The sequence below is a fragment of the Lichenostomus cassidix genome, chromosome 3 (genome assembly GCF_008360975.1).
Source record: "Lichenostomus cassidix isolate B80296 chromosome 3, HeHo_3.0, whole genome shotgun sequence".
Classification (NCBI taxonomy): Eukaryota; Metazoa; Chordata; class Aves; order Passeriformes; family Meliphagidae; genus Lichenostomus; species Lichenostomus cassidix.
This window is the reverse complement of record NC_139483.1, coordinates 24,444,071-24,450,511: the sequence shown is the minus strand read 5'-3', so window position 1 is coordinate 24,450,511 and position 6,441 is coordinate 24,444,071. Positions and strand designations below refer to the sequence as shown.

The 6,441-nt window shown below is 42.4% G+C and overlaps 1 pseudogene; it reads right to left on the bottom strand.

Annotated features, from left to right (window-relative positions):
- Window positions 1-2,803: 2,803 nt before the first annotated feature.
- LOC146439297 (peptidyl-prolyl cis-trans isomerase-like 4 pseudogene) lies at window positions 2,804-4,243 on the bottom strand (annotated as a pseudogene).
- Window positions 4,244-6,441: the final 2,198 nt, after the last annotated feature.

Genomic DNA, 6,441 nt, shown 5'->3' with positions numbered 1-6,441 from the left:
CAGCCCGTGTCAAGCAGCTTTCAGCAGCTCTAAATTTGCTAATGGCATTAACTTACTTTAAATGCATTTCCCCTTTCAGAATCTCTGCCCTTTGTCAATGGGATGGGGCTGGTCTCCTTTTGAGTTAGAAATGTGGAAACCTTTCTTCTCACTTGCCAGACGAGCTCTATGTTGAATGTAGCAAATGAAGTTTGATATCTCCAGCAGACTGTCTCCTCTCTGTTGTGTATCTCATCCTGTAAACTCTTCTCAACCTGGAGGCAAAAGCTGAAATGTCACAAAGCAGGCAGCTGCTTCTTCCTAAAACACCTGTGAGTCAGTCCCCAGTGGGCATGAAGATGAAGATAACCTAGAAGACTTGCAGGGGCAGGCTCTATTCATCACCTCACAGTTCCTTGCTAATCTGTTTTAACCCTCCCAGAGACTTTTTTCCATAGTCCTAAAAAACAATTCAAATTTCTTGTCAGTCAGGAGGACTGTGCTGACCACTGGATATAGGAGGAAGCAAGGGTTCATGAATATCTGATCTGAATCTTAAACTGGCTTGCATCTGAGGTGTCTCTGCACTTTGATTTCGGTGAATAATGACAGCTCTTATTTCCATTATTGTGAAAGCAGCTACTGACACTGCATATTGGACACCTGACTACAAACTAGCGTTGTTGTATGTTGTCTCCTTGGTGATGCAGTTACCTCTCAGTAGTAATTACACAACATTAACCATGATACAGAGGTAAATTGCTGAATTATTTTTAATATCTTGGGAAAAGTTCCATAATTGTCCCAGATGCAACATAAATATGCTGTTTATCTGAGAGAATAAAGGACCTTATACACAGAGATTCTGCTCCCCTTGCTTTTTTATTTTTTTTTAAAACACAGTATCTTCTGTACTTCAGGCCAATGAATGTGATGTACTAGTTGATGGAGAAGAAACTGTTGTAAACTGTAGTGTTATAATGCCCAACATGAGTTCATGTGTCATTTCAGAGGCAAAAGCCTGTTTGCTGAGGCTTAATATAATACTCCCTGCTCTTTTGTTTTAGTGTCATGTAGCTGAGCTGTCTCTGGAGAGAGTGAAAAGAATTTAGGCAAAAGAATGAAAAAGGCTGGATTGCTTAGCCATGAAGCAGGGCCAGGCTGATATAGGATACCACTGCCTATTGTATATTCAGGCTGCAGTGTCAGGCTGAGAGTGAGGTAAGTACAGTTTGCTTCACTTCGCGGGGCCTGAGAGGTTCTGATTTATAGCTGTGCTCTACCCTATGTCCTCACATTGTAAAACTCACCCTTATAGTTAAATAAATTCAAAACCCATCAATTTTTTCTTTCTTTCTTTTTTTTTTTTCCTTGTGCATTTGATGTTGTGGAGGTGCACTCTTGATAATGGTTTTCAGTTATTTGCCACTACAGAGGCTAGAGCTGTATTTGTTTAGCAACAATCCAACACCACCTCCCCAAACAAAAGCTGAGTATCTTACCTCATTATCCAGATGCAAGGTTTTAAGAAACTCCTGCAATAACATAAGAATTACTAGAAATGGGTAATCAAAATGAGATTTGTACTCAAGTTCATGGCAAAACACCTGTTATTTGATATGAAGGTTCTGACAAGCAATGACACCAATGGCTTGTTGTGTTGGTTTTGCTTGGCCTGGTTTTTGGTAGCAGGGGGGGCACAAAGATGGTCCCCGTGAGAAGCTTCTGGAAGCTTCTACCATGTCCAGCAGAGCCAATCCGTGATGGCTCTGAAGATGATGGACATGTCACTTGCCAAGGCTGGGCCAGTTAAGAGATGTTGGCTATGCCTCTGTGATGACATATTTAAGAAGAAATCAAAACAAAGGGGGCACGCAGCTGTTTCTAGCTAGAGAAGAGCAGGAGGTGAGAACATGTGAGGGAAACAACATGGAGACACCAAGGTCAGTGAAGAAGGAGGGGGAGGATGTGCTCCAGGTGCTGGAGCTGCAATTCCTCTGCCGGCCATGGTGAAGACATGGTGAAGCAGGTTGTCCCCCTGCAGTCCCATGGGGTCCACAGGGATGCAGAGATCCACTCACAGCCCATGGGGAGATGCCCATGCCAGAGCAGGTGGATGCCTGGAGGAGGCTGTGGTACAGTGGGAGTCCCAGGACAGAGAGGGGGCCCTGCTTCCAGGCTGGAGCAGCCTGGCCTTGGAGGACTGCACTCTGTGGATGAGTGACCCACGCTGCAGCAGTTTTGGGAGGACTGCCTGCCAATGGGGGGTCTTTATGTTGCAGCGGGTTTGGGTGGACTGGTGCTTGTGAGATGGACCCACGTTGCAGAAGTTCACAGAGAACTGTCTGCCGTGGGAAGGACCCCACAGCAACGCAGGGGAAGGACTCCTCTCCCTAAGCAGTGGAAGAAGAGTCTCGTGATGGACTGACCCAAACCCCCACACCTGCCCCCCCCTGCACTGTCAGTGGGAAGGAGGGTGGGGGTGAGGGGAAAAATGATATCTTTAAGGGTTTATTTTATATTTCATTATCCTCCTCTGACTCTGATAGTAATAAATTCTTTGTAACTCTATATTGAGCCTGTTTTGCCCTTGAAGTGTTTTTCTCCTGCTCCTTATCTCACTTATGAACATGAAAATAAGCTTGGTACCTTTTTTCTTTTTTCTCTCCTCTGCCCAGCTGTGGCAGGGGATAGTGAGTGAACAGATGTCATGGGTGTCTGGAGTTTGGCCAGGGTCAAACCAAGACATTTTTGGTGGAGAATGTGGACAATCATGAGTACTTTGAGATAAGGACATTAATTAGGAGAAATGATGGGCAAAAAGTATTAAATAATGTTTTTAAGTAGAATGATAGTTGGAAATTTGTGTTGTAGTTGTAGTGGGGTGGTTTTTGTGTAATTTGTCTTTTTGTCTGCTGTAAGTGCAGTCTCTCTACTGAGAATGGCTGCACCTCCGATGCCTGCCTTTCTTCTCACTCTTGGTCCTCTTCCTACAGTGTTCTTCAAGTTTCTGGTAGGAATCCTTAGATTTTTTGGCCCTCTTGTCATCATCTTCAGAGTGGTGGTGCTTTTTCTTCTTTGGTATTTTAGCCAATTGCAACTCACTTGTGTGAGACTCTTCTACATCCTCATCCAGCACAAGATCATACTTTGCATCTTGCTTTGGTTTTACCTTCTCTTTCAGAAGAAGTTTTGAAGGTTTGTCACGGTTCTTCTCATAGTGCTTGAAATCCTCCTTGGTACAATGCCCACCTTTTCCCTTCCACTTCATCTTTGTAACAGACTGGCTAAAATCCACATGCATCCGTCTGTCATCTATCAGCACGTTGTCCATTTTGAAGTAAGCTTTTTCACAGTCTTCCTTCTTTTCAAACTCAATGAAAGCATAACAAAGAGATTCACCACTCTTCCAGTCTCAGATCGCTTCACAGCTCTTAATGGGACCAAACTGTGAAAATATTATCTCCAGGTCTTCAGCTGTGGTCACAGAATTCAGTTTACAAACAAACAGCACATTTTCTGGTGGCTTGATGTCTGCATCTGGTAAGTCTCCCACCATTTCCAGAAGAATGGCATGAGTTTTTGCTACTTTTTCTGCCTGAACTTCTTCTATTTCATCTGCAGACCGTCCTTTCGTGTCATTAATTTCTTCATCTGCTCCTATTCTGCCACTATTGAGTTGTTCCTTTGTAGGTTCTGGGGAGCAATCAGGAACACATAAGCCAGGCGGATCATCAAATGGATCATCTAAAATTACTGTATGATTTATCCTGATACGGGATAAAATCCTTATCTACAAGGGTTTCATTAATTGTCTTCAATACATCCATGCCTTCTGTTACTTCTCCAAATACTGTATGTATGCCATCAAGGTAATCCAGGTTTTCCCCTGTGGTAATGAGAAACTGTGATCCATGCTGATCACTGCCATTGTTCACCATTGACACAGTTCCCTTCTTCTTGTGCTTGATGCTTGGCACCTTTTCTGCCTCAAAAAATCTGGCTTGATCACCGTGCAATTGACAAAATATGGATTCCCCTCCATGGCCAGTTCCCATGGGGTCACCAGTTTGTATAATAAAATCCCTCTGTACATTATAAATAAGACAATAGTTGTAGTACTTGACTTTGCAGAGCTTCAGGAAATTCAGACAAGCTTGGGGCCGCTCTTCCGTGTACAGGTCGATGACCAGGTCACCCACTGTGGTCTCCAGCAGCACTGCCATGGCCACCGCACGCCACTGCCTGCCCCTGCCTGTAATACAAAAAAAAAAATTAATAACTCTTAGACACTGAATCTTCAAAACCTTATCCCATTGGCTGCAGACCTGCTGATGGATATGGTCTTGTTGGAATGGTGATCCTGCAGAAAGGTCTGGTCAGTCTCTGGCAGTCCAGGGGTGACTCTTGAGCTCTTCTCCTCTGGGAATCCAGTGGAAGTTGTGGTCCGGTGTTCCAAAGACTCAGTTTATATGCAGGTAGGAATGTTCAGTTCCTCCCCTCTGGGCGGGGCATCTCACAATGGGTTGATGAGTCACTCCTGAAAACCTTGAAGGCCCATCAGTGGAGATAGCCCCCTGGAGGGTGTTATCAGGGCTGAGCCATGCTGAAGATAAAGACCCCTGTCCCACCTGTTTGTAACAGCTTATAAGAGATGGTAATAGAATATTTACTTTTTGGTTACACCTTCAATGTAACCTAAGATTCTCAGCTAACAAGAACAAAGCTAGTTAAAGGCAAAAAGCTAACACGTGTGTGCACCACACCCCGAGCACACTGAGAGTGAGGGCTTGAAGAAGCCTGGGCTAGAGTTCCCCCAGCTCCTCCTCCTCCCCTGGATCCTGCTTAAAACAACAGGGCCCATTTCTTGGTATAAAGCCAACAATTAGGAACAGAGTGTCATCATAAAATCACCCCAAGATACTTGTAAAGCCTGCAAGATGCTTTAAAAATGTTCTTGTGAGAAGTTGGATAGGAGCATGTGTATTTTACAGAGTTGTTTGGGTTTTTTCTATCTTGCATTGCTCCCTCTGAATAGCTACTCTTCATAAAAAGTCAACTAAAAGCTTTTTGTTTTGTTCAAATGTTTTTACTTAACTCTTTGTTAAACAATTCTTTAGTTCCTCTCATAGTTTATTTTTCCATTCATGGATATAAGGACTTGGCAGATATATTGACTAAAATATATTTTAAACCCCAGAAATTATTGGTGCAGCTAATGTAGTGGTTTTGTGTACATGGAAACTTGGGCCACTTTTGTAGTTCCAGTTACAAAGACCTTCAAATTGGTTGTAATTTCTCAGAACAGCACAATTTACAGCAGAGTAGTTTGCCCAGCTGACAAAACTATGGTCCCAGTTTAATTGGAAATAATGACTTTTCCTTGGAAAACACTCTTATTTTTTCTGTGGTGGCAAATACTAAAAGGGAGAGAGAGAGACATATCTATACTGTCTCATGTATTCTTTCAGACAACACAGGCTTACAAAGAATACTGAATCTGATGATACTCATAAATATTCCCTTTCCACCTCCTTTTCCCTCCTACATTAGAGGTGATCTTCAGTAAGGGCAATGGGAAGCTTGAAACACAGAAGCAATTGAACAATGACTAAATATAAGTAAATTTCTGATACTGTGTGTGTTCTGTCCTTTTTAAAAAAGCAAGTATCAAATCACACATAAAGATATCCATCAAAATGAGCTATAACAAATAAAAGAACAGTGTGATAAAAGATAATCACAATTTACAAAGCACCCTACTGTATGAGAGGGTAAAAGGACATAAAATTTCATAGGAGATGAGGCTTGCAATTTGTTTTACAAGAATTAATATGGAAGAGTCTTAATCTGTAACAAAACATAAAGAGGTCCATTAATTAACAAATGATGTTGATAAAACAAATAATCTCATATTATTGCTTTTTATCTAAATTACCTGTGAGAGTTTTCAATAAGTATATAAATTGATCTAGAAGATACAGGATTGTATCTTGGATATTTGGCTAAGTAGTTACTGAAGTCCACTGTCCTGAGTCCACTTCTAGAGTGCTCTGCAGTAAACCATCAATATTGCTGGCTTCTGGGCAAGCCCTGCCCTGGTATTATCCCTTATTTTTTTTTTAATATGGTCTGCTATGGAGACCTTTCTTTTTGCTATAAGTCATGATCTGCTGATACAAATGTCCTGAAAATTCACTTTTGTTTATTCAGAGCATGTTGTCTGGGAGAAGCACAGAAAATACTCAGCTACAGTGACTGCATTAAAGCAAGACCAGGTCACATAACAGTGAGGTTTTCTTCCAAGGAAGAGCAGATATTTTTGCAGGACGCTGGCTTACAGCTTTCTGCCAGCACCACCTCACTGCAGTGCAGGTGGTGTGGCAGTGTGTCCCAGGGAGGATGCTCCAGCTTGAGGCAAACTGGACAATGGTGAAAGGCTCTTGACCATGTCACCCTTGG